The sequence below is a fragment of the Oncorhynchus gorbuscha genome, linkage group LG08, assembly GCF_021184085.1.
Source record: "Oncorhynchus gorbuscha isolate QuinsamMale2020 ecotype Even-year linkage group LG08, OgorEven_v1.0, whole genome shotgun sequence".
Classification (NCBI taxonomy): Eukaryota; Metazoa; Chordata; class Actinopteri; order Salmoniformes; family Salmonidae; genus Oncorhynchus; species Oncorhynchus gorbuscha.
The window spans coordinates 54397377-54425106 of NC_060180.1; the positions used below are offsets into that span (position 1 = coordinate 54397377).

The window sequence follows — 27730 nt, forward strand, 5'->3', positions numbered from 1 at the left end:
AGGTAGATACCAAACATGGATACTATAACATTATTCTATCACTCAATAGTCAGTCCTCTGAATACTGTAAAAAAGAGATACATTTTGGTCCCTCAGAGGGGGATGGGCAGACTAGACCTTGGGCATTGTCCTTTGTGCTTTCCTTGTGTTCCTGGACCATTTGCCATGAAGCTCCAGGTGACAGAGAGCACATAAATTAGGGCCGAGCATACAGTTGGTAAGAATTGGTAAGAAACAGAATTGGTAACAAACAAGCTTACCTTTGTTTTTTGCCCAGCCTCTTCTAGTACCGATTATTCTCCAAAATATGTTCCTTAAGTGTGAATTCCGGTTCGGGACGCCAATTGATAAGACCAATACCTCAATACGCAGAAGACATATTTATCATTCAAAAGAGCCCAAACTCAGAGTGAAGTTGTAAATGTTTACTCAGCGAAGATGTACCAGCTGAATGCATACATTCAATACAGCACAGTGTCCACTTATACCCTTAGCTCTCACCCCTCCCTTCCACAAAGATGTACTTCAGTACTTTTCCATCACTCAGGATTTCCCCGTGCTCCTCTTTTCATATCTCAGGACTTCTTATCAGTCAGGAGACACTGAATTATTTGAAATACACATTATTAGTCTACTACAGTACATACACAAAGAGCTTAAACCTAACACTACTTTCAGTCTGTTAATACTAAGATGATATAATGATACAAAACAGTAAAGGTAATATAAAACAGTAATTTACAATCTATCACTTTTCTTAGGGCTTGATTGGTAACTCAACTTTGCTATTTTCTGAAGCATTTCTTCCAAATAAATCAGTCCACCTGTCAGCAGAGTACAGCCATCCAACAATAAACAATTTGCAAGTGATAAATGTTTTATGTGAGGTGTCATAGAGGCTTGTCTGACGATGCTATTGTCATGTCTTGCTTGTTTCTCTGTCTGCATTGCAACAAGTTAACTGTGTGACCATCAAAGATAATTGTTTTTTGTAGTCAGTCATAGACCTTTAGCGATTTTCTAGGTTAGCTAGCCAGCTATTTTCATATCAGTCATTTTCAAAAGGTTAAATGACGACACACCTTTTATAGGGTTAGGGTTATTATTCAACGTAACGTAATCAACACTGCTAGCTAGCAACAAAAAAATATCTAGTTAACAGAAGAAAGGAAGACAAAATAAGGACAAAGAAGGACAGAAGAAAAAGGAAAAGAAAGAGGACAACAAAGTGAAACAGTCAGCACTTCTATTGCAACTTCGTATTTCGACAGAAGAAGCAGCTAGCCAGCTAGCAAAGAAAGAGGGAGAAACTATTACACTCAACTGAACGAAACAGCTACATAGTTGTCTTTGCTGTCTTCGTATCTAGATAATTGAGTCTTAGAGTGATTATCTTTAGCCAGCTATTTGTCGTCCTTAACGTAGACACTGCTAGCAGCCAGCTAGCCCCCGAATAGCAGCACTGTAGAAACTATTACACTCAACGGAACGACTTGATTAGTGTAGTGTCAACAACGCAGCCACTGCCAGCTAGCCTACAAAGTCAACAACACAGCCACTGTCAGCTAGCCTACTTCAGCAGAACTGTATCATTTTAATAATTTTAGTCAATAAGATTCTTGCTACGTAAGCTTAACTTTCTGAACATTTGAGACGTGTAGTCCACTTGTCATTCCAATCTCCTTGCATTAGCGTAGCCTCTTCTGTAGCCTGTCAACTATGTGTCTGTCTAATCCCTGTTCTCTCCTCTCTGCACAGACCATACAAAGCGCACTGTAGAAACTATTACACCAACGGAACGACCAACAACGCGTGGCAACAACACAGCCACTGCCACCTACTTCAGCAGAACTGTATCATCTGGTGGTCCCAGCGCATTAGCACGACCCACGTGGAGTTCCAGGTCTCCGGTAGCCTCTGGAACTGCCGATCTGCAGCCAACAAGGCAGAGTTCATCTCAGCCTATGCCTCCCTCCAGTCCCTCGACTTCTTGGCACTGACAGAAACATGGATCACCACAGATAACACTGCTACTCCTACTGCTCTCTCTTCGTCCGCCCACGTGTTCTCGCACACCCCGAGAGCTTCTGGTCAGCGGGGTGGTGGCATCGGGATCCTTATCTCTCCCAAGTGGTCATTCTCTCTTTCTCCCCTTACCCATCTGTCTATCGCCTCCTTTGAATTTCATACTGTCACAGTTACCAGCCCTTTCAAGCTTAACATCCTTATCATTTATCGCCCTCCAGGTCCCCTCGGAGAGTTCATCAATGAGCTTAATGCCTTGATAAGCTCCTTTCCTGAGGACGGCTCACCTCTCACAGTTCTGGGCGACTTTAACCTCCCCACGTCTACCTTTGACTCATTCCTCTCTGCCTCCTTCTTTCCACTCCTCTTCTCTTTTGACCTCACCCTCTCACCTTCCCCCCCTACTCACAAGGCAGGCAATACGCTCGACCTCATCTTTACTAGATGCTGTTTTTCCACTAACCTCATTGCAACTCCCCTCCCAAGTCTCCGACCACTACCTTGTATCCTTTTCCCTCTCGCTCTCATCCAACACTTCCCACACTGCCCCTACTCGGATGGTATCGCGCCGTCCCAACCTTCGCTCTCTCTCCCCCCGCTACTCTCTCCTCTTCCATCCTATCATCTCTTCCCTCTGCTCAAACCTTCTCCAACCTATCTCCTGATTCTGCCTCCTCAACCCTCCTCTCCTCCCTTTCTGCATCCTTTGACTCTCTATGTCCCCTATCTTCCAGGCCGGCTCGGTCCTCCCCTCCCGCTCCGTGGCTTGACGACTCATTGCGAGCTCACAGAACAGGGCTCCGGGCAGCCGAGCGGAAATGGAGGAAAACTCGCCTCCCTGCGGACCTGGCATCCTTTCACTCCCTCCTCTCTACATTTTCCTCTTCTGTCTCTGCTGCTAAAGCCACTTTCTACCACTCTAAATTCCAAGCATCTGCCTCTAACCCTAGGAAGCTCTTTGCCACCTTCTCCTCCCTCCTGAATCCTCCTCCCCCTCCCTCCCCTCCTCCCTCTCTGCAGATGACTTCGTCAACCATTTTGAAAAGAAGGTCGACGACATCCGATCCTCGTTTGCTAAGTCAAACGACACCGCTGGTTCTGCTCACACTGCCCTACCCTGTGCTCTGACCTCTTTCTCCCCTCTCTCCAGATGAAATCTCGCGTCTTGTGACGGCCGGCCGCCCAACAACCTGCCCGCTCGACCCTATCCCCTCCTCTCTTCTCCAGACCATTTCCGGAGACCTTCTCCCTTACCTCACCTCGCTCATCAACTTATCCCTGACCGCTGGCTACGTCCCTTCCGTCTTCAAGAGAGCGAGAGTTGCACCCCTTCTGAAAAAACCTACACTCGATCCCTCCGATGTCAACAACTACAGACCAGTATCCCTTCTTTCTTTTCTCTCCAAAACTCTTGAACGTGCCGTCCTTGGTCAGCTCTCCCGCTATCTCTCTCAGAATTACCTTCTTGATCCAAATCAGTCAGGTTTCAAGACTAGTCATTCAACTGAGACTGCTCTTCTCTGTATCACGGAGGCGCTCCGCACCGCTAAAGCTAACTCTCTCTCCTCTGCTCTCATCCTTCTAGACCTATCGGCTGCCTTCGATACTGTGAACCATCAGATCCTCCTCTCCACCCTCTCCGAGTTGGGCATCTCCGGCGCGGCCCACGCTTGGATTGCGTCCTACCTGACAGGTCGCTCCTACCAGGTGGCGTGGCGAGAATCTGTCTCCTCACCATGCGCTCTCACCACTGGTGTCCCCAGGGCTCTGTTCTAGGCCCTCTCCTATTCTCGCTATACACCAAGTCACTTGGCTCTGTCATAACCTCACATGGTCTCTCCTATCATTGCTATGCAGACGACACACAATTAATCTTCTCCTTTCCCCCTTCTGATGACCAGGTGGCGAATCGCATCTCTGCATGTCTTGCAGACATATCAGTGTGGATGACGGATCACCACCTCAAGCTGAACTTCGGCAAGACGGAGCTGCTCTTCCTCCCGGGGAAGGACTGCCCGTTCCATGATCTCGCCATCATGGTTGACAACTCCATTGTGTCCTCCTCCCAGAGCGCTAAGAACCTTGGCGTGATCCTGGACAACACCCTGTCGTTCTCAACTAACATCAAGGCGGTGGCCCGTTCCTGTAGGTTCATGCTCTACAACATCCGCAGAGTACGACCCTGCCTCACTCAGGAAGCGGCGCAGGTCCTAATCCAGGCACTTGTCATATCCCGTCAGGATTACTGCAACTCGCTGTTGGCTGGGCTCCCTGCCTGTGCCATTAAACCCCTACAACTCATCCAGAACGCCGCAGCCCGTCTAGTGTTCAACCTTCCCAAGTTCTCTCACGTCACCCCGCTCCTCCGCTCTCTCCACTGGCTTCCAGTTGAAGCTCGCATCCGCTACAAGACCATGGTGCTTGCCTACGGAGCTGTGAGGGGAACGGCACCTCAGTACCTCCAGGCTCTGATCAGGCCCTACACCCAAATAAGGGCACTGCGTTCATCCACCTCTGGCCTGCTCGCCTCCCTACCACTGAGGAAGTACAGTTCCCGCTCAGCCCAGTCAAAACTGTTCGCTGCTCTGGCTCCCCAATGGTCAATGGTGGAACAAACTCCCTCACGACGCCAGGACAGCGGAGTCAATCACCACCTTCCGGAGACACCTGAAACCCCACCTCTTTAAGGAATACCTAGGATAGGATAAAGTAATCCTTCTCACCCCCCCTTAAAATATTTAGATGCACTATTGTAAAGTGGCTGTTCCACTGGATGTCATAAGGTGAATGCACCAATTTGTAAGTCGCTCTGGATAAGAGCGTCTGCTAAATGACTTAAATGTAATGTAAATGGATAAGAAGGGTTATGGAGTAGATTGTGTTGAAAAACGTTTCTTAAACGGAAGCAAACGGGAATGAAACGAGGATAAACATACCTGAATTTGTACAACAGAAACATTTGTTTGCAACTGTTGGACTAATGATTACACCCTAGATCAGCTAGATGCAGGCAAGAGTATGTACGGCGGTATTGAATGTGTCACTGTCTGTCACCTTGATTACCCACATTTTTCCTCTCGGCCTGTGCACCTACGTGGTAAACTTCATTCATAGGTTAGGTTGTAGCAACCTCATAATGGGTATAGGGAAAATTAGAGTGTCATGTAATAGCCTGAATCTATCTGTGTTGCATTGAGCTGGTTGAATGGAATATAAATGATAGTCGCCCAATATGCTTTAATAGAAATGAGGCCATGCTCATTAGCAAAATGATCATCCTCCCTTGTCTTAAATGGCACCGACTGCCACTGATTTCCATGTTACTTGGTTATATTATACCAAGCACAGACATCACAGTATCTGTGTATTGCAAATACTGCATTCATACATTTTGTAGATACAGCTTTTAATTTTCTAATCATTAACTACACAAAACATTTCATTTCAACTTGGCACACCATTAGGTTGATGTACATATCAATCAATAATTCTCTATGTGTGCGGCTTCATGCGTCAAGAGTCAGCGTTGTTTCAAGGGCTCATTATGGGCACAGTATCACCTGAATTGCTCCACGATCTCTTCTTATGTGATTATTTACGTTTGTCAACATCCACAATCATAGATCTTCTGAAATCAAGGTAGCATTTGCTCTGTGAGATTATAGCCATGGGAAATTATTGCTATAAGCAGTAGGTTCACGCAGGATATTCACTCTATCGCTACATCCCTCAACATGGTTTTATTTATTAAGAATGACAGCAGAAATGCATGTAGCTATAAATAACAGTCAGTGAGATATAGTGGATATTGCTCTGCAGGTTTTCTCTCTATAGTAAAATTCAAAGGAAATATATAACTTATACCATGACAACACCCACATCTGTGTTGTACGGTATAGCTAAACATGCTTCCAGGCTATCAGCGTATAAATCAAATATCCAATGTTTCCAAGGTAAATTGATTGTCCCTGTATGAAATACAAGTTAAGGGTGTTACAACTATTTGTTCTGGGTAGTTGAGGGCCACTCAACAAATGAACAATTGACAAGTATTTCACGTTGCTAATTATAACACTAATTGGAGAGAAAAACTTTGTGGACCTTGAGACCACATCTGAGGCCGTAGCTTAGACCCGCGCATATGCCTCCCCTTCTCCCCTACACTAAGTTTAGGAGTCATGTTGGTAAAACTTATTTTACATAATTATCCATGCTGTACAGTTTAGCCAAGCTGTAGCCTGGCTCTAGCAAGCTTGATAAATGAGCTTTTAGCTTGAAACCTGTGAAAATGGTGCTTTTAGCATGCAATGTAATCTTACCCTGGAATTTACAGTATGCCAAACCAGCACAATGCAGTTAGATTTATGCTAGAGAAATTAAATTACTGATCACTGCACTACAGTATCTATGTATTTTGAGAAGGCTGGCCTTACACTTCACTATCAAGTCACTAGCTAACACAGCTTTGGGCATGTCCCTCAACAATAGGCTACTGGGGGATACACCAGATAGCTAGGCTTAAACCTCACATACATAAACTCAACGTGCTACTTCTATGCTACCAAGCTTGGACCCTTGCATTGCTGGAAGTCCAGGAGTAGGCTAGCTGAGACTTCTCAAATCCAAAACATATACATCACATCTCAATGGAATTGAGTGGCGATAAGTTTTGGCCGTTCCAGCCCTCCGTTGAATTTCATAATCCTAATGAGGCCCTTGAGCCAAAAGGTTTGCACACGCCCGCTGTCAGTGCAGCTTTATTCACGTTTACATGTTATATTATGAAGTCTATACTACAGGTCTTTTCGACACCAAGGTCTGTCATGTTCTGTTCATCAGGCCATTTGCTAACAAATCTGCTAACAACTGCACTCATCCAAGACACAATTTCTAAAAAGCTACATCCTGCTTGGTGTTTGATAACAATGACATTTATGTCGACAATGCATGAGCTATCTTTACTGACAACACATACACTATATATACACAAGTATGTGGACACCCTTTCAAATGAATGGATTCGGCTATTTCAGCCACACTGGTTGCTGCCAGGTGTATAAAATCGAGCCCACAGCCATGTAATCTCCATAGACAAACTTTGGCAGAAGAATGGTCTCACAGAAGAGGTCACTGACTTTCAACATGACACCGTCATAGGATGCCACCTTTCCAACAAGCCAGTTTGTCAAATTTCTGCCCTGCTAGAGCTTCCTCGGTCAACTGTAAGTGCTGTTATTGTGAATTGGAAGCGTCTAGGACCGGCAACGGCTCAGCCGTAAAGTGGTAGGCCACACATGCTCACAGAACGGGACTACCAGGTGCTGAAGCACCTAAAAATCCCATAGATTTTTGCAACACTCACTACCGAATTCCGAACTGCCTCTGGAAGCAACATCAGCGCAAGAACTGTTCGTCACGAGCTTCATGAAATGGATTTCCATAGCCGAGCAGACAAACACAAGTCTAAGATCACCATGCGCAATGCCAAGCGTCGGCTAGATTGCTATAAAAGCTCGCCACCATTGGCCTGTGGAGCAGTGGAAACACGTTCTCTGGATTGATGAATAACGCTTTACCTTCTGGCAGTCCGATGGACAAATCTGGGTTTGGCTGATGGCAGGAGAACGCTACTTGCCCCAATGCATAGTTCCAACGGTAAAGTTTGGTGGATAAGAAATAATGGTCTGGGGCTGTTTTTCGTGGTTCGGGCTAAGCCTCTTAGTTCCAGTGAAGGGAAATCTTAACGCTACAGCGTACAATGCCATTCTAGATGATTCTGTGCTTACAGCTTTGTGGCAACAGTTTGGAGAAGGCCATTTTCTGTTTCAGCATGACAATGCCCCAATGCACAAAGCGAGGTACTGTACATACAGAAATGGTTTGTCGAGATCGGTGTTGACAGAGCCTTGACCTCAACCCCATCGAACACATTTGGGATGGATTGTAATGCAGAATGCGAGCCAGGCCTAATTGTTTAACATCAGTGCCCGACCTCACGTATGCTCTTGTGGCTGAATGGAAGCAAGTCCCCGCAGCAATGTTCCAACGTCTAGTGGAAAGCCTTCCAGAAGAGTGGAGGCTGTTAATAGCAGCAAAGGGGGGGACCAACTCTATATTAATGGCCATTTCTTTGGAATGAGATGTTTGAAAAACAGGTATCCACATACTTTTGGTCATGTAGTGTAGCAGGTTACAGTGAGAGTAAAACATAATGGGACCACAATGAGTTCCCCACATAATAGTCAAATGGGATTAGCTCAGACATGTTTTTCATAAGACTCCCAGTGTTTGAGATCTGCAAAACCTAGCAGGTGGTTTTTGCTCTCCACAAAGAAATCTCACGTGACTTTGCTTCCGGTAGAGGAAAGGAGGAAAGACCACCCCTTGTGGTGTTTTAGTAAGGCTCAGGAGATGATGGTGAGAATGATTGCTCATTACTGATTATAGGATTAGCGGTGGCCAGAGAATGACTCAAGGGAGGGATTGACGTGAGTCTGGCACGTTGAAATCCCCACTGCATAAAGAATTAGTGAAGAGGTATCTAGCTAGCCCATTTAGTTTTAAACCTCCCCCTCTGGATCAAATGGAACTCAGGAGAATTGCTTTGGCATTTCAAATGGAGGGAATTATGCATACATTTAGCATGGATCTCTCTAATCATAAAGTAATGAGCAGCAGCTGACAAATGCACTGCATTACATTTTAGAATAGAATTATATACAAATCAGCACTTGCAGAAACTACAGCTCTTCCTCTACATATTATGTAGACATTGTTTGCAGAAACACCACATATTTTCCAGTTCTTTAGCCAGCTACACCTAGTGAGGCACTAACATACAGTAGCTCATTGCTAGACTGTAGTGAACTGAAATTGTTTCTACAGGATTTCAGTCTCTTGTTTAGTTCCATCTTAGAGCTGGAGCTACGAGTGGCTACGAGAGGTCCAATTGTAATTTGATAGATACGTACATTGGTGATAATAAAAAGAACAACACTGCTCATTAAAGCTCAAACAATAAAACCATTTAACATGTGGCGTCAGGGCTCTCGCTTTCGCACTCCACTGGACGTATAGAGAGGCTCTAAAGCAGCGTGAATAAAACATAAATTAACTTGCACTTTTTCACAGAAGCAGTGCTCACCACAGACAAAACCAGCTTCAGAAGATCCAACAGCAGAGGTAGTAGCAGCACAAACAGTGGCCCCCATCTGTCTACTGCTGCTCAGTGGTGTCATCTCCCAATCCGCCAGGTTGCTGCCTCATTTGCCTGCTGCAACTCTGTGGTGGGGCTCTACAGTAAGTGGCTGACTAAACTGTGGCTCACATAAACACACACACACACACACACACACACACACACACACACACACACACACACACACACACACACACACACACACACACACACACACACACACACACACACACACACACACACACACACACACACACACACACACACACACACACACACACACACACACACACACACACACACACACACACACACACACACACACACAGGCATGGAGACGCACACAGATGCTCTCTCTCTCTCTCTCTGTCTCTCTCTATCACATATGCATATGTCAGATGTTGCTCACCCTTAAATCTTCCCCAAATTGGATACCAGCCCTTTCTCTGTGTATTTAATTTGTATTTGAGAGTTTACAGTGACTTTTTTTAACTTAGCTCTTTCTTTCTCTCTCTCGGATGACCTGAGCCCTAGGACCATGCCTCAGGACTACCTGACATGATGACTCCTTGCTGTCCCCAGTCCACCTGGCCGTGCTGCTGCTCCAGTTTCAACTGTTCTGCCTGTGATTATTATTATTTGACCATGCTGGTCATTTATGAACATTTGAACATGTGAACATTTGGCCATGTTCTGTTACAATCTCCACCCGGCACAGCCAGAAAAGGACTGGTCACCCCATATAGCCTGGTTCCTTTCTAGGTTTCTTCCTAGGTTTTTGGCCTTTCTGGGGAGTTTTTCCTAGCCACCGTGCCTCTACACCTGCATTGCTTGCTGTTTGGGGGTTTAGGCTGGGTTTCTGTACAGCACTTTGAGATATCAGCTGATGTACGAAGGGCTATATAAATACATTTGATTTGATTTGATTTGTGAATTTTAATTTAACATTTTTTGTGTGATATTCTTAGTTTCAATTGCAGTAACTATTGCGCTTAATTGTACTTTGTGTGATCACTTTGGTTTCCTTTTCTCTTTCTTTGTGTTTCCCTAATTTATTTATTTACTTCTCCTTTTTGTCTGGTCTCCTTGGAGACTGATTTAACCCTGGCCTGGTGCACCTGTGTGCAATCACTTTAACAAGCAATAGACTGCTGAAAAGGGAGCAGAGAGCTCAGTTCCAAAGGAGCTACTACTGTGGAAACACAACTGCCTCAGAGCTGCTGCCACTGTGCTCTTCTCCCACCATTACGGCAGCCTGAACCCAGAGGGAGAGCACAGAGCTGGACCGAAGAATGTGCTATGATGCAGAGATGCTGCTGCGAAGTATGTCACCTTCCAGATGGGGCCTAACGATTACCCGTGTGAGTGAGCCTGAATGATAAGGTGCGAATGGCCTACTCCTTACCCTTGCTCTCTTCCACTCATCTGTATGTTTAGTATCCATTGAAGTGGCGGGCTGCCGAATTCAGCATTGGTGTGGCTGTCGGGCAGCAGTGGCAATGCCCAAACTGACCTGTACCGAGCCACGACTACAATGCCGCCTACCAGGACAAATAGGCTGTTTTGATTGTATTATCTGATGGCCTTTGTCTTGTAAATGTTTTGGGTGGTTCTGTGTTGTGTTGCCTGTAATATAATGTGAATGTCCAGTCAGTACTTTTGAAGTTAATTTATTTTAATGCACGCCTCACCAGAATGCCTCAACAAAGCTGCTCTACGAAATCCCAAAACACTGTTGCGCAATACTGACAATTCCCCCTTTAACTTTAACACTTTTTTACTTTCAGCACCTTCTACAAGTTAGTGTAACCATAATGAAAACGACCATACTTCAGAATAGTGATAAACAGAAACAATGTTACAGTAAAGGTTTTGAAAGAACACTAAAGCAACGCAATATTTCACATGTACGTTTTCTTTTTATCACCACTACAACCCCCCCCTCCGACAGTCTTGACCTGTAGTTTCTCTTTTCAATGTCCTTTGGAGTCTATAGTTGTTCATTACAGGTACAGTCTGACAACTGGTTTGTTAACCCTACCAGACCTGGTAAGTAACCATTCTTGACCACTAGTCTGTGCTGTTACTCAAGGTCTCTTGTTGACCATTGTCTGAAAGTACATTATTACCTGTTCTTTCAGGAGAGGCAGGTGCAATGCCTTTAGTTGGGCTAGGCACTGCCTGGAGGTGGCAATTGTTACGTGCGTGTTCCTCCTTTCTGCATCTCGACGACGTAAGACCTGGGTTTGGCGCTTTCACCTGTTACCTTTGTAGGTGAAGTCCACTCTTTTTGATGATCGAGCTTAGTAAGCATGGTTTCTCCCGGCAGTAGCAACTAATGTTCTCGCCCTGTGACGCTGGTTGTAGTAGAGGGCTTGTTCCCTCTTTTCTGCTGCACCCTTTAGCCTGATGTGTTTTTTTTTGGACCACTTAGGTTGCAGGTTTCTCTCCAAGGTTGGGAGTGTCATTCTGATTTTCCTACTGATGAGAAGCTATGCTGGGCTCGCTCCCGTTGTTGTGCATGGGGTTGACCTGTAGCACATGAGGAACCAGTGGATCTTTCTGCAAGAGAATCCTATTTGCGGTCTGCACTGCCATTTCTGCGTGACCGTCACCCTGAGGGTTGTGTGGGCTGGAAGTAATGTGCTTAAAGTCAAGCTGCTTTGCCATTTCTTGGAACTCGGAACTACAGAATTGGGGCCCATTATCACAAAGTACCTCATCTGCAATGCCATACCTTTCAACGGTTCCTTTCAGCTTCAGGGCGACCTGTGTGCTGTCGTTGTAGGTGTGTGTAGTATCATAGTAGTCAGAGATTATCGGATCGTTTTGTTTTGTTATGCTCACATAGATCCAGAGCAATTAATTTTCCTTACCTGTCACGGAGTCACGTTGAGATTAGTGGCTCCTTTTGCCGGGCCTTTCTAAGCTCACAACAAGACAGGAGCTTTTTCTTTATCCCTGAGATCCCTGGCCCCCTTACTGAGGCGTTGGCCCTCTCTTTGCATTTAGTCACAACCTTGATGTCCAACGTGTATTCTATCAAGAATGTTTACTGTCTGTGGTACTAGTATGTGGTTCCCCCTTGTGACCATACCATTGTACTCTGACAGTTCACTTTTCATTGGGGAAAAACTGACTGTCTGGGGTTTTACTCACATGTTCAGGACAGCCTGACCTGATGTACTTGATCTCTATCATCTGCTGCGGTGGCAACTCTGATGCTCTTCGTGTGCGTGTCTGTGTAGCAGGTATGTTGATTATGGCTGCGATGTAACACTCCACTTTCGTATGCGTGTCTGTTTTATTTTCTGTGAGTGTCAACAGACTTCATTACAGTGTCCGCCAAAATGTTGCCTGACGTACTCCGCTGTGGGTTGGAACCTCATAAGCTCCAAGAGTAGTCTCTGGCACCGTAAAGGTCCATTATCCAAGTCTTGCTGTTCATTAGTGGGACCAAGGGCATGTGGTCTGACACAAGCTTGAAGTCATCCAGGCCGTACAGACATTTCTCAAACTTCACACAGGCCCAAGCACTCACCAAGCACTCTTTTTTTAATCTGCGTGTATCTGGTTTCTGCCCCTGTGAGCTGCTTGTGGCAGTACGCACTGGGTTCCACTCCTCTCAATGGAGCTGAAGTAGTACAACACCAAGCCCAAAGATGCTTGCATCTGCCGAGACTTCGGTGGCTCTCTTGCTTTCATAGAACGTCAGAAGATCAGTTCTTTGAGGCGCTGGATGGATGCCTGCTGTGCATGATCCCAAGTCCAAGCTGTCTTTGACCTCAGGAGCTCATGCAGTGGTTGACCTACTATGGAAAGGATGGGGATATACTTCCTTAGTTAACCAGAACTCTCTTCAGCTCTTACACATTCTCTGGTGGGGCTTGGGGCAAGTTGCCTTTTTTTGAACCTTTATTTAACATTTTCCAACAAGAAAGAACTGCCAAAGGGGGCGGAGTTAGCCTTCAGAGTTCTGTCATACTATCCAAGTCTGTGCCCAAACAATTCAAGCTCCTACTTCTAATAATACACCTTTCCAGAAACAAGTTTCTCACTGTTGCTACTTGTTATAGACCCCCTTCAGCCCCCAGCTGTGCCCTTGACACCATATGTGAATTGATTGCTCCCCATCTATCTTCAGAGTTTGTGCTGTTAGGTGACCTAAACTGGGACATGCTTAACACCCCAGCCGTCCTACAATCTAAGCTAGATGCCCTCAATCTCTCACAAATTATCAAGGAACCTTCCAGGTACAAGCCTAATCCGTAACCATTGGTACCCTCTTGGATATCTTCCTGACCAACTTGCCCTCTAAATACACCTCTGCTGTCTTCAACCAGGATCTCAGCAATCACTACCTCATTGCCTGCATGCGTAATGGGTCCGTGGTCAAACAACCACCCCTCATCACTGTCAAACGCTCCTAAAACACTTCAGCGAGCAGGCCTTTCTAATCGACCTGGCCCGTCGGGCATCCTGGAAGGATATTGACCTCATCCCATCAGCAGAGAATGCCCGGTTGCTCTTCAAAGGTGCTTTCCTCTCCATCTTAAATAAGCATGCTCCATTCAAAAAATGTAGAACCATGAACAGATGTAGCACTTGGTTCACCCCAGACCTGACTGCACTTGACATCCTGTGACGTTCTGCATTAGCATCAAATTGCCTGCGCGATATGCAACTTTTCAGGATGTCCGGAACCAATATACCCAGTCAGTTAGGAAAGCTAAGGCTAGCTTATTCAAACAGAAATTTGCTTCCTGTAGCACTGATTCCAAAATGTTTTGGGACACTAAAGTCCATGGGGAAGCTGCCCACTGAGCTGTGGATAGGAAACACTGTCACCACCGATAAATCTACGATTATCGATCATTTCAATAAGCATTTTTCCACGGCTGGCCATGCTTTCCCCCTGCCAACCCCTACCCCGGCCAAAATCTCAGCACCCCCTGCAGCTACTTGCCCAACCCCGGGCTCTTTCACCCAAATCCAGACAGCTGATGTTCTGAACGAACTAGAAAATATGGATCCCGACAAATTAGCTAGGTTAGACAATCTGGACCCTCTTTCTAAAATGATCTGCCCTCTTTTTAAAATGATCTAAACTGTTGCAACTGCTATTACTAGCCTATGCAATTTGGTTTCCGAGCAGGTCATAAGTGCACCTCAGCCACGCTCAAGGTCCATAACGATATAACAGCCATCGATGGTGCAGCAGTCTTCATCGACCTGGCCAAGGCTTTCAACTCTGTCAATCACCACATTCTTATTGGCAGACTCAACAGCCTTGGTTTCCCAAATGATTGACTCACCTGGTTCACCAACTACTTCTCAGACAGAATTGAGTGTGTCAAATCGGAGGGCCTGTTGTCCGGACCAGGGTTCAATTCCCGGGCCGACTCTTTTAAACATTTTTTTTTATCAATGATGTTGCTCTTGCTGCTGGTGATTCTCTGATCCACCTCTACGCAGACGACACCATTCTGTATACATCTGGCCCTTCCTTGGACACTGTGCTAACAAACCTCCAAACGAGCTTCAACGCCATACAACACTCCTTCCGTGCATGCTCTTCAACCGATTGCTGCCTGCACCCTCCCGCCCGACTAGAATCACTACTCTGGACATTTCTAACCTAGAATATGTGGACAACTACAAATACCTGCAGTTAAAGTCGGAAGTGTACATACACTGAGGTTGAAGTCATTAAAACTATTTTTTTCTACCACACCACAAATTTCTTGTTAATTAACAAACTATAGTTTTGGAAAGTCTGTTAGGACATGTACTTTTTTCCAACAATTGTTTACAGACAGATTATTTCACTTATACTTCATTGTATCACAATTCTAGTGGGTCAGAAGTTTACATACAGGCTAATTAACATAATGTGAGTCAATTGGAGGTGTACCTGTGGATGTATTTCAAGGTCTACCTTCAAACTCAGTGCCTCTTTGCCTGACATCATGGCAAAATTAAAAGAAATAAGCCAAGACTTCAGAAGAAAAATTGTAGACCTCTGGTCTGGTTCATCCTTGAGAGCAATTTCCAAATGCCTGAAGGTACCACGTGTACTATCGTTTGTACAGATGAACAAGTACATGACTGTAAGTCGCTTTGGATAAAAGCGTCTGCTAAATGGCATATATTATTATTTTTATAAACACCATGGGACCACGCAGCCGTCATAACATTCAGGAAGGAGATGTGTTCTATCTCCTAGAGATGAACGTACTTTGGTGTGAGAAGTGCAAATCAATCCCAGAACAACAGCAAAGAACCTTGTGAAGAAGCTAGAGGAAACCGGTACAAAAGTATCTATATCCACAGTAAAACGAGTCCTATATCGACATGAAAGGCCGCTCAGCAAGGAAGAAGCCACCGTTCCAAAACTGCCATAAAGCCGGACTACAGTTTGCAACTGCACATGGGGACAAAGATCATACTTTTTGGAGAAATGTCCTCTGGTCTGATGAAACAAAAATATAACTGTTTGGCCATAATGACCATTGTTCTCTTTGGAGGAAAAGGGGGATGCTTGCAAGCCGAAGAACACCATCCCAACCGTGAAACATGGGGGTGGCAGCATCATGTTGTGGGGTTGCTTTGCTGCAGGAGGGACTGGTGCACTTCACATAATAGATTGCATCATGAGGCGGGACAATTGTGGATATATTGAAACAATATCTCAAGACATCAGTCAGGAAGTTAAAGCTTGGTCGCAAGTGGGTCTTCCAAATGACCCCAAACATACTTTCAAAGATTTGGCAAAATGGCTTAAGGACGACAAAGGCAATGTATTGGAGTGGCAATCACAAAGCCCGGACCTCAATCCCATAGAACATTTGAGGGCAGAACTAAAAAAGCATGTGCGAGCAATGAGGCCTTCAAACCTGACTCAGTTACACCAGCTCTGTCAGGAGGAATGGCCCAAAATTCACCCAAATTATTGTGGGAAGCTTGTGGAAGGCTACCCGACACGTTTGACCCAAGTTAAACAATTTAAAGGCAATGCTACCAAATACTAATTGAGTGTATGTGAACTTCTGACCCACTGGGAATGTGATGAAAGAAATTAAAGCTGAAATTAATAATTCTCTCTTCTATTATTCTGACATTTCACATACTTAAAAGAAAGTGGTGATCCTAACTGACCTAAAACAGGGAATATTTACTAGGATTAAATGTCAGAAATTGTGAAACTGAGATTCAATGTATTTGGCTAAGGTAGGTGTCTGGTTAGACTGTAATCTCTCCTTCCAGACTCGCATTAAGCATTTCCAGTCCAAAATGAAATCTAGAATCGGCTTCCTATTTTGCAACAAAGTTTCCTTCACTCATGCTGCCATACATACCCTCGTAAAACTGACTATCCTACTGATCCTTGACTTCGGCAATGCCATTTACAAAATAACCCCCAACACTCTACTAAGCAATCTGGATTTAGTCTTATCACAGTGCCATCCGTTTTATCACCAAAGGCCCATATATTACCCACCACTGCGACTTGTATGCTCTTGTTGGCTGGCCCTCACTACATATTCCTCGCCCAACGCACTTTCTCCAGGTCATCTATAAGTCTGCTAGGTAAAGCCCCACCTTATCTCAGCTCACTGGTCACCATAGCAACATCAAGCCGTAGCACGTGCTCCACCAGGTATATTGCAGCAGGTATATTGCACTGGTCATCCCAATGCCAACACTTCCTTTGGCCGCCTTTCCTTCCAGTTCTCTGCTGCCAATGACAGGACCAAATTGCAAAAAACCTCTGAAGCTAGAGTCTTATATCTCTTTCAAATACTTATGTCATGCAATAAAATGCGAATTAATTACTTAATCATACAATGTGATTTTCTGGATTTTTGTTTTAGATTCCGTCTCTCACAGTTGAAGTGTACCTATGATAAAAATTACAGACCTCTACATGCTTTGTAAGTAGGAAACCTGCAAAATTGGCAGTGTTATCAGATACTTGTTCTCCCCACTGTATATATATTTCTTTAAGACAGGCACCATGTGTGCACACCAATCTTTTGGTTGTCACCTTCTCCACAATGTCATTTTCCTCTATCCTGCACAACTCCTCTTTCACCTTCTGCATAAATGGTATTGAAAGCTGTGCGCTGTGTACACTGCATATGACTGTTCTCTTTCAGTTGTATTTTCACTGGTTCAGTGTTGAGCAAGCCATGTTCTCCTAATGCATCATAAACCTGTTTGATGCATTTCACCAGGCAAATCTCAGCTGCTGTTGACCGGCTGAGTTAGTTGTTCACACACGGTCCCTGAGCGACATACTGGGAAGGAATAGTGCTTTTCTTTGCATGTGGTGGTCGCTTGAAATTGCCCTAAACAATTCAACTAGCCCCTGGGACTTCACAGAGTAATGGTAGACGGCTGGAATGAGTATATCAAATGTCTCTTCAAACATAACACAAGCGTCTGTTCCAGCGTAAATTTTTCATTTTTCAGTCTGTTGGACATCACTCCTACCGGTATTGCTAACGGATGCCAAAAAATATGCTTGGTTGTAATATTCTGTAACTTCACTAACCAATTTTATGGCACATTCTTTCCCAATATCTGGTTTTCTGACACTAGACATCTTTCCTGCTTTTTATGTTGCATTTTCCAACACAGGGTTGCATTTTCCTTCTGCTCTGTGTCCCTTAAATCTCTGTTTTCATTCCATTTCATGCGCCATTTTGGGTTCTTGTGCCCCCTTGTGATCTCCTGCACATCACGCAGCTTCTCCCTGCCTGCTTAGTTGCATGCTAACTTTCTCTGACAGACTTATTGTACAATAGTTGCTAACGTGAGATCTGAAGTTTGTGAGACGGTCCTTTATCCAGTGTGCCCACGACAATTCAGTCCCGAATATACGCTCTTCTCTATTCGCACCAGTCACAATGCTCTGAAAGCATGTAAAGGGCTCTGATAAATGCCTCTGTACTCTTTGATTAAAAACAGTCACGTCCTTGAATAACATCCTGTTTGTGGGGGAAAAAGTACTAATTATATTTCCTCATGCCAATTTCAATGTCTTCTTTTTCATCCTCCGATGCAGAGATGAATGATTTTAAAATGTTCTTTGCCTCGCTGCTGGTATATGAGGAAACTGACCTGTGCATCACCATCTTCCTGATCCAATTTGGACACGGTTCTGAATCTCCTAACCTTGTTTCCACTCTGTCGGCTTATCAAAGCTGAAGTTTTGCGGTGTGTCAAACTTAGCCATAGTCAACTTTCTTAGTAGGATGTGAGCCTGTCATCCCGCTTCTGACACCATGTAAAATAATGTGAATGTCCAGTCAGGAGTACCTTTCTAGGTAAGTTGTTTTAATGCCTCAAAATAACTGACGTACTGCTTTAAGACATCCCGTAACACCATCGTGAATACTATGACATTGCCCTGAAGTCCTTTTTATATACAGTCATTTCATTTCAACAAAAATGTGTGTGGTGGCCTGGGACATTTTAAAACCTGATTGGCACATACAGTCATCTCAGCATTTTCCTTAAATGTTCTACTCTCTCACACAATCCCTTTTTTTTCTCTCTCTCTCTCTCTATCAGCTGCGTAAGGGACAACTCAACGCAGAGGGCTGAAATCGCTTTAAGTCGAGTGTCGCTCCTAAAGGAATCCTAATAAATAAGAGTGAGGGAAGAGTGATGTGACATTAAACACAAAGGCTAGGAAGTGTTGCGCCTACTATTGTGGAAGCAAGCAGACACATTTGTGTGATACAACAAAGAGTTTATGGGTGGAAAGAGGTTTACATGCTAGAGCCCCAAAGTCATTAAACCTTCAGTTGACTCATGCCATCCATCACTGATCCCAATCATCATTGATTTTAACAAACAAATCGGTCAACCTGTGCGGCCCTCTGGCATTCAACATCCCGATGAGGCCCTCGAGCCAAAAGGTTTGCCCAACCCTGCTGTAACTGCAGCTTTATATTTTGAAGTTTATACTGTAGGTCTTCAAGACCAAGGTTTGTCATGTTCTGTTCATCTGGCCATTTGCTAACACATCTAACAATTGCAATCAAGAAACACTTTCTTAAATGCTATGTCCTGCTTGGCAATAATGATATTTTGGTAGACAATGCATTCCCTATCTTTACTAGAACACACACTGTCACTGGGTATAGTTTGAGTAAAACATTATGGGACCACCATGGATCCACCACCATAGTCAAAGGGGATTTACCCAGAAATTTCTTTCATAAAACTCATCTCCCAGGGTTTGAGAACTACAAAACCTAGCAGGGGATTTTTGCTCCCCAAAAATAATCTAATTTGACTTTGCTTCCGGTTTCCTCTTCCCTCTGTGGAGACTGGCGGGAGAGGAAAGGAAGAAAGACCACCCCTTGTTTTAGTAAGGCTCAGGAGCTGAGGGTGAGAATGAATGCTCATTACAGGATTAGTAGAGTCCAGAGAATGACTCCAGGGAAGAATTGATGTGGGTCTGGCACATTGACTTCTCCACTGCATAAGGCATTAGTGAAGAGGTATCTAGCTAGCGGAGACGGGCTGTCCCAGTGAGTCTTAAACCTCCCCTTGTAGATTAAACAGAATTCAGGAGAATTGCTTTGGCCTTTCAATGGAGGGAATTATACATACATTTAGCATGGATCTCTCTAATCAAAAAGTAATGTGCAGCAGCTGACAAATGCATTTTAAAATAGCAGCTTACATACACGCTTATGTATTCTATACAAATCAGCACTTGCAGAAACTACAATTCTTCCTCTACATGTTAAGTGGATATTTATTGCAGAACCGCCATCTTTTCCAGGTCTTTCGCCAGCTACACCTTCTGAGGCACTAACAGAGTCAATTGCTAGACTGCAGTGAATTGATCATGGAGCAGTGAAATTGTTTCCACAGGGTTCCACTCTCCTGTTCCATCTTAGAGCTGGAGCAATGAGTGAGGAGAGATCCAATGGTAATGTGATAGATACCTTGGTGATAATAAAAAGGACACCACTGCTCATTAAAGCTGAAACAATAAAACCATTGAAAATGTGGCGTCAGGGCTCTTGCTTTAGCACACCCCTGGCCGTATAGAGAGGCTCTAAAGCAGCGTGAATAAAACAAATTAACTTGCACTTATTCACAGAAGCAGTGCTCACCACAGGCGAAAGCAGCTTCAGAGGATCCAACAGCAGAGGCAGCAGGAGTAGAAGCACAAACAGTAGCAGATGTGAAGGCTATGACAACAGAGATGGATTGAAAGTGCTGAACAATTTCCCTTTACCTTTCCTCTCCAAACAGATGATAAGGTGTGTGAACAGTGAGCTGTGATCAGACTCTCCCTCTTCATTTTGCTTCCTACCCCATCTGTCAACTGCTGCTCCCAATCCACCTCAGTGGAGTCATCTCCTCAATCCGCCAGGTTGCTGCCTTACTTGTCTGCAGCAGCTCTGGAGTGGGCTTCTGATTGGCTGACTAAACACACACTCTCTCTCTCTCTCCCTCTCTCTTTCTACATCTGCTGCATCAGTGACTAAGGTGGAACAAGCTCAAAGCAGAGGGTTGAATATAGGTGAGTGTTGCTCCTAAAGGAATCCTAATGAATAATATAAGACTGAGAGTGAATGGGAGGGAGGGAAGAGTGATGTGCAGCAAAGATCGTGAAGCCCCTCCAGACCATGGGGCATTTTTAACTGAGATGAAAGCGAATGTGTCGGCACATAAAAAAAATACAGGGGAGGGAGGGTTGCGCATAGTATCATGGAAGAAAGCAAAGAGTTGAGAATGTGATAAAACAAAGGGCTTATGGGAGGAAAACGAGGTTTACATACCAGAGCCCTAAAGTCATCAAACCTTCACAGTTGACTCCCATGCCATCCATCATCTATGCCCGGTATCCACCCACATCTTCAAAGGATAGGGAGGTGATTTATCATTTCAGACTCATTTATTTATTTACCTCTGCCGACATTATGAGTGGCCCTGTTGGTGGGCCCCAGGTTGAGTTATGCAACACTGTAGGGGAGACCGGGGTTGGTTGTCACACTGTTTACTCTTGTGTGTATTTCTCAGCACCAGTTTAACTTACAAGACTATTTTCAATATTAGGAGAAATACCAAGGTCCTGGGTTGGAATGGGGAACATTTTGATCCTCATATCTTATTCCAACATGGCGTTATAAGCCATCAAATACAATCTGTCCACTTGTGACAACCAGCCCAATCGCGGGGTTGGATGTCACACAGTGCGTTGTTGGTTGTCACAATGTTTATTGTGACTTATGTCATAGGAAATTAATCAATATAGTATACAATGTTTTAGGACTAGCTTTTCTCTGACAAAAAGCAGCATTTTATGCAGTGAGAATACAATTGTGTGTACTATATGTGTGTGTGTGTGTTTGTACACACACATACTCTTCAACAAACATAATTGTTCATGGATACTCCCATAATTCAAAGATTTACAAAGAAAACACAGATTTTTACCTTCACCTATGAAAAACATTCACTGAGTGTCCATAACATTAAGGACGCCTGCTCTTTCCATGACATAGACTGACCAGGTAAATCCAGTTTAAAGCTATGATCCCTTATTGATGTCACTTGTTAAATCCACTTCAGTCAGTGTAGATTAAGGGGAGGAGACAGGTTAAAGAAGGATTTTTGTGTCTGTGTGCCACTCAACATTAGGAAGCTGTCCTTAAATTCCCCTCACCTCAATGTTTTGTCATGCTGACATGAATTGACCAGGTGGATGAGTTATTTTAAAGAATTCACAAGATTTGAGTTATGCTAGAAAATATTTGATCCACGATGATGAGGCGTTAGGCTATAACTGCAACATATAATTGAATAAGAGGGTTATACTTTTTAAAAAGCATTTTCAATGTCTGGGGATACTGCATGGCATCTACATCAGCATATCACAAAGCATGATTGCTCATCAAATAACTCTATGTTTAATGCAAACTGGTTTAGCCAAGCCCTTGAGACAGTAATTCCTTTAAAATGAGTGGACCTGACAAGGTCCCATTATCCAATATCTTAATTCGGCATCAGTGTTACATGGTGTCAGGGAGACTTTTGCCTAAGAGGAAGACATCAATTACATTAACTGACTTAAATATCACAATTTCAAATCATTTGAATTTGACGAGCCAAGTTACACTCTCTCTTTTCATAATTTCTGTATGTAATATCTTCCAAATGGAACATTGAAACTATACTACGTGATATTTGCACTGTGGCCCATAGTTTTCCTCATCTCATAGTCAGCAACTACAACAAAAACTCCTGTCCTTGGTAACTATATGCAATACGCCTGTGTATCCATACCATGGCTCATGTCTTCTTTGTCTAAGCTTTGACAAGGGCTTTAGTAATTTAAATGAATGCATTACAATGTGTTTAGTGATGAAAGCTTTCCCCTGTGCTCATTTTCCATCCAGAAATGCACTTTCTTTCCAGGCAGCTAGGCAGCTGGCAATTTAGAAGAGGAGGCCATGCACATGGTAGAGCCTTCTCTTATCTTTTGAAATTGTGAATAAATGTCACATTGCAATTCCACAGTTGGGCATTAGTCAAAGATGACGAATGGGCACTGATACTAGTCATTTATTTTCATGGCTGTGGTAGTGGTGGTGTGTGACTGAGATTACAAAAGGGGTGGCATTAATCTCGGTGAGGCAGTCACTTTAGTGGGCCAGAACTACTGCAAGGTCAACATCATGGAATGCTCAAGCATGCAGGGGTTCAAGAAAGCACAAGCTGGGCTCTGATATAGGGGGCAACCAGAAAATCATATCTACTATATTGAGCTCATAGTAAAGCACTATAACAACCGTTATTTGACTGGCAAAGTTGAGCAGGGCAATATATTATTACATGTTGGAACTCTATTTGATTCTCTACAAAGTTTAGAGAAGGGTAACTCATTTTCCTCTCCCTGTGTTAACATACTAACACATCTCTGGCTAAACATTTACTACAGTATCTTAGAACATAATCTATCTGACGTGTCATTGTAATGTTAAAATTGTTCCAATTTACCCTTCCCATGAGGTAGGTTGTCGTCTGAGATAATTTCTCTCTCTCTCTATTTCAAGCTAAACTAGGAAACGGCATCAGGCATTTGATGGAAACTTCTTTTAAAGTTTCTTTCTTCTCCTCCACTGACTCTGAGCACTTGAGTGAGCCACTTACATCACATAGAGTTCCTATCATAACTTCCCTCTTTCTTCTTCACTCAACTTCATATGCTTCGTACTTCTCTTTGCACATAAAAGTGTGCTCGCTCTAGGTTTCTCCTCAGGAGCTACCAACGTATAACCCTTCCGAATCCACCAAACTGCTCTCAACATTTGGGGACTGTTATATTATTTCCAATTTCTTGTCACCCTACATTCCCTCACCCTCTGACACTGGGGTGTCAGATAAATTAGGAATGGAGGAATGGAGCCTTACAGAGACTTGACAGTCTTCTATCTCATCAGCTTGTTATTTCTGTGGCCACATTTTCATCGCTGTCTGGGATCACCGGTATAGGTCCATCAAATATTCCTGTGGACATTCTCAGTGACAGGGCGCCTTTCTGAGTAAGTGATAGAGTGGCTAAAGAGCAGATAACTGGCAGGCGGCATCAGCATCAATCTGTTGTTATTCTGACTGGGTGCCTGGGAAGCTGTGGGTGTAGTGGTGCTGAAGCAAGGGAGTTATTTTTTTTCTCTTCATGTTGCTCTGTTCCCAATGTGTTCTCACAGAATGACCTGATGTCTGTTTGGTTTTGTTAGTTTTTTGTTGCGGTTTGATGGGTGGTTATGTTAGGCCTGTCTAAAAACACGAGTACTAATCCACATCATTCTAGTAAAAATCATTCTACTAGATGTGTCAAGAAGTGCCATAGGGAGACGAGTCATAGGTTTGGGACTATGTGAATGAAATATAATCATGTATCCCTCTATACACATGCATGTTCATGCTAGTAACCGACACACAATTCGACAATGAAGCTTTCCATGAAACATCCAAGACGAATATGACGCACTATGCATTCAAGTTGCACACAGTATCTATTCTTAGACTACACCACTGTTGGTTTATCCTCGGGAATGGGAAATGTGTGTTACATACATGAAATGACCGGTTTGGGATTGTCTGTTGTGTAAATGTTACCTCTGCAAATGTTTTACTTTTGCTGAGCACACTCCTGGTAGGCCATAATTGCCTGGAATACTCTGGAGAGCATGCCTTAATATTATATAGGAATGCCAGTGGACCTGCCAAAGCTGGACAGAAACAGGGCAGCCAAAGTAACAGGTCATATACCAACTACAGCAGTATGATAAATCATATTAAGTACAAAATTGCATATATTGCTATCTGTCAATATAAAAATGGTCTTCCAATTTTGGTAACATATCCCATAACGGCACATAAGAGTTATCAACTTTATGGCAGACCTTTCATGTTATGACTGATAACATCATGACGTGTGGATAATTGTCAGACTTAACATGAAAGTGTCTAGCAATTATCCCCAATGCAATTACCTTTGGTCATTAGGATTTGGGGCTTGAGTACAATGCCAGTCTGAGCCTCATCACACATAGTCATTACTCAATTGCAGACCCTGATGAGACAGTGCTGTAAAGATGGATGTCTGCATATCAGCATACTGTAATATTGAGATGTCCACGTTTGTGCCTTAGCTTACCCTCTCCTGAAGGACAACTTCTGAACTACTTTGTGAGCTAAATGACAGTGGAATTGTCCCCATTATAAACATATTAAAAGAACAGCTGCTGTTCATTAAGGGATACTTTGGGATTTTGGCAATGAATCCTTTTATCTACTTCCCCAGAGTCAGATGAACTAGTGGATGCCATTTTTATTTCTCTGTGTCCAGTATGAAGGAAGTTAGAGGTAGTTTCACGAGCCAATGCTAACTAGCGTTAGCGCAATGACTGGAAGTCTATGGGTACCTGCTAGAAACTACCTCTAACTTTCTTCATACTGGAAACATAAATATTGTATCCACTAGTTCAGCTGGGGCAGTAGGTAAAGAGCTTCATTGCCAAAATCTCAAAGAAACAGAACGACAGCTGCTTGATGGGTTCTGGAGAGAAGATGGGACTCTACTGAGAGACAGTTGATAAAAGCTAAGTTGGACCAAACCTGATAAGATGGGAGATGAAAGCTGTTGAGCTGCTAATCTCCCAAAATGTGCTAAACTAGTTTATTATGGTGGGTATTTCTCTGGACTGCCAGTCAGTTGGTAGAGTTCCTCCTCAGATGTCAGAGGGAGATTTACACTCTAAGCTGTCATGCTGAGAAGCTGCAACTGAAGTCAAATAAAAATCACATGTGATCAAACCCACAGCACTTTTAATGGTGGACAACTTCATTAACAGTCAGTTAGGTCAGGCCAGAGAATCATCACTTGAGGCTGGTTTGAGTAGGTGTTAGACTGTTAAATGATGAATGTGTCCCAAATGGCACCCTATTCCTTATAAAGTGCACTACTTTTGGCCACATTACATATAGTGTAATATCCCTGCATTATTCTACAGTACATTCTCCACATGATCTATATGAGATCCTGTTGTCTGTCTGAGGTATACCAGAGATACTGGATACAATTATGAGATGCTTGTTTCTCCACCATAACAATGAGATTCATCGTCCACCGAGCGGAACAGCGGGCTGTCAAACTGGTGGATACATCTTGTTATTTGAATACTTTTTAAAATATTCAATGAGGGGTGTTGACATCAACCACCTGTATTCAATGGAGAGAGAGATGCTAGTCTCATGAATATGCATAGACTTCAACAGGGATAACTCCGATATAAAGTGTTTTTTCTTTAAGGTTTCTGGGATGTCACGTGTTCTACTTATATCAGTACACTAGTAACAACCTAATCATTATGAAACTTCCATTAGATCAAATAAGCCTCACATATCAAAATATAAATTTGTATCTTGACTAAATTCAACTCTCTTATTGCCCCCCATATAAAAACTCAGCTGAACAGTGAATGATCTGCTTAACGTGGACAGATTTTGGGCAGAGTAAAAACCCTCACGCTTCGCCTCTTCCTCTCTGGGTTTACTGCCTTATGCGGTGTGAAAAGCGATTCACAAGCCAGCTGCAGCTGTCAGTGCTGGTGCATCCAGTCTAAGAGCCTCAACAGTCATAGGAGCACTCCATACCTGTTTGGAATAGAGGTTTTTGATGCCCCAATGAGTCATACATAGCTGTACAATTAACGCTTAGGATACACTTTATTCTGAGGTAAAGTATTTCCAGGATATTGCTGAGAAACTAAGTAAGCATAATTAAATGGTGCCTGTATATATTCACCAATTATTTTATGTTTTCACACTGTGAATGAAGGTGCACACATGCATACATTATAATGAAATACATAAGAGTGTAGTACACCACCCTGCCAATACACACACATGCCCGGTCGCAAGCATTTGCACACACACACCTACACACCTATCGACAGCCTCAGAACCTTGAAGTTATCCAGCCATGTGAACTGAAACTGAATTAAGTGAGCTATCTGCCCTTACCCTCTGTTTCTTTTTGATGTGCTCCTCACTAGTCTGTCAGTTCATGTAAATGGCTGTTTTCACTTCAATTGCTTAATCACGAAAGACCCTCATTGTACACAGCATTTCGAAATAGTTTTTACTGCCTCTACTGAATTCCTCTCTTACATGTTATTGTCGGTCTTCTCCACCGCATCCTCTGTACATTCCATGCCTATCCGATGTATGTGACAATAAAACATATTATTTCCCCTCTCAATGTCTCTTATAAGACAACACAACAAAAGCCATCCCTTATGAGTGAAAATTCCCTCAGCCGGAAATAGCTCTCGACAGTCCCACACACAACATTCTTTAAAAGTAACTGAAAACAACATTTTCTATCAACTAGAAAATCTCAGGAGTGTTCCACCCTACCTGTTTCACTTTCATTGAAATCTCATGGCTCCATCTCAAAGGCGCGTGACTCAGGTACAGAAACCACATGCAGAGAGAGGAATGCAATGCACACGCTGCATTCAGGATGCTATAAAGAATGAACAAATCCAGAGCTCCAGTCACCCACGAGACCTAGGGATGTGCATTGTCCTCATTTGATCACCGCCACAAACAGGAAAAAATGTCCAGTACAAGAAAATGTTTAAATATACAGAGGAAAAGAAGAGTACGACAGCACATGACTCTGGCAGTCTGCGCTCTCCCCCTCTTGCTCTTGATTCTCCTCTTTCTCACTCTCTTTCTCGGTCCCCCCTCTCTCCTCTCTATTGCTCTATTTTTCTCTCGCTGTCCCTCTCTCTAACCCCCCCCCTCTCTCACACACACACTCAGACTCTCCTGTGCTCTTGCACTCCCACTACTGTTGTGTAATCAATTGGGTTTGATGGAAAATACTGTTTTTTTTAATCGCTTTGGTGCAATTTTCACAAGTATGTGGTACATTTTCACAACTCAGTTCAAAACTGT

At 43.6% G+C, this 27730-nt stretch overlaps 1 protein-coding gene across 1 annotated transcript in view; it reads right to left on the reverse strand.

Moving 5' to 3' along the window:
• The window catches only part of LOC124041838 (cadherin-18-like), an 82087-nt gene extending 54577 nt beyond the window's left edge, over positions 1-27510 (reverse strand). The window contains exon 1 of the mRNA XM_046359901.1: positions 27185-27510. The gene's annotated coding sequence lies outside the window, so the exon portion shown is untranslated. The remainder of the gene's footprint in view (positions 1-27184) is intronic.
• Positions 27511-27730: the final 220 nt, after the last annotated feature.